The sequence below is a fragment of the Camelina sativa genome, chromosome 9 (genome assembly GCF_000633955.1).
Source record: "Camelina sativa cultivar DH55 chromosome 9, Cs, whole genome shotgun sequence".
Classification (NCBI taxonomy): Eukaryota; Viridiplantae; Streptophyta; class Magnoliopsida; order Brassicales; family Brassicaceae; genus Camelina; species Camelina sativa.
In genome coordinates, this window is record NC_025693.1 from 1,329,955 (window position 1) to 1,331,277 (window position 1,323).

The window sequence follows — 1,323 nt, forward strand, 5'->3', positions numbered from 1 at the left end:
ACTTTTATTCAGCGGAGTCTAAACTTGTAAGCCTGTTCTCGAGCAATATAGACCTGCCACAGTATTGACTAATTTTGATTTGCTCCAGGTAACTACTTCGATAGATGTTGATATTCTCGTTGATGCCAAGGAGACTTATAATTGTAGCAGAACTTATGACGAGGTATATGTTTTCTCACTTTTCTGTGATAAATTGATGTTATTACATGCGAAAGTTTACAAACTAAAAGTAAATTAATTTGAATTGCAGATCTAAGAACCATATATGATTAAAAATGTTTATAATCTTAGTTTTCTTACTAGCATAACATAACTATCCTTGATCTATCCGTCAAATTCTAGAAACTTATTGTATCATTGATAAGAAAAATGTTGATGTTGATTTTACTTCTTCTGAGGCAGAGAAGGAAGAGTTATTACATCGAAGAGATTGGTAACTGTATTGAGTGTGTTTTTGAATTCATCTGAATTTTATCATTTTTGTAGATTACATAAACTAGTGATTATTTTCAAGAACTGTATGATTTGGCAGTGGAATTGATTCGGAGAGGTCATGCTTATGTTGATCATCAAGTTAATTAAATCAATTTAAACTTTATGATAGATGGATTCCTGTTCCTTTTTCCAATTAATTGCCATTTTTTAGCTCTATTAGTGCAACTTACTCCACACATGAAACTTGTAAATAATTGTTTTAGATGCCGAGGAGATAGAAGAGTACAGAGAGAAGAAAATGAACAGCCCTGGAGAGACATGCTCATTGAAGATTCTCTAAAACTTGATTGAGGAGGGGAAGGCAACACTAAGAACGAAACAAGATATGCAGAGGGAAAAATATGTATGACCTTATTGGCTATCGAACCGAGGCAAGTGATACTAAAATCATCTCTGGTTTCAAATAAAAAAATAGGCTCTCTCCTGTCGTCTTTTGCTGTCTGACTTGTATATACTATATATATATATATATGCTTTGTAGTTCACCCTTCATCCTAAGGCTGGTGACAAATGGTGTATCTATGATTATGCCCACTGTACTGTTGATTCACTTGATAATATAATGCATCCGGTATGTCACTTTCTAGATCTTTTTGCTATTTGCAGCATAAAATAGTATAACTTCAACAGCTGCATTTTTTGACCCACTATTTAAGCACCTGTTCTTATAACAATCTTTGTGGTTTTGACCTTTCTTTTATTTTCATAATTCATTATTGTAGCTCTGTACTCTTGAATTTGAAACTTGGCGTGCTTCATAATACTAGTTATGTCATTCCATGGATATCCACATGCCAAAAGATTATTATGGGATCACTTTTTCTTTGA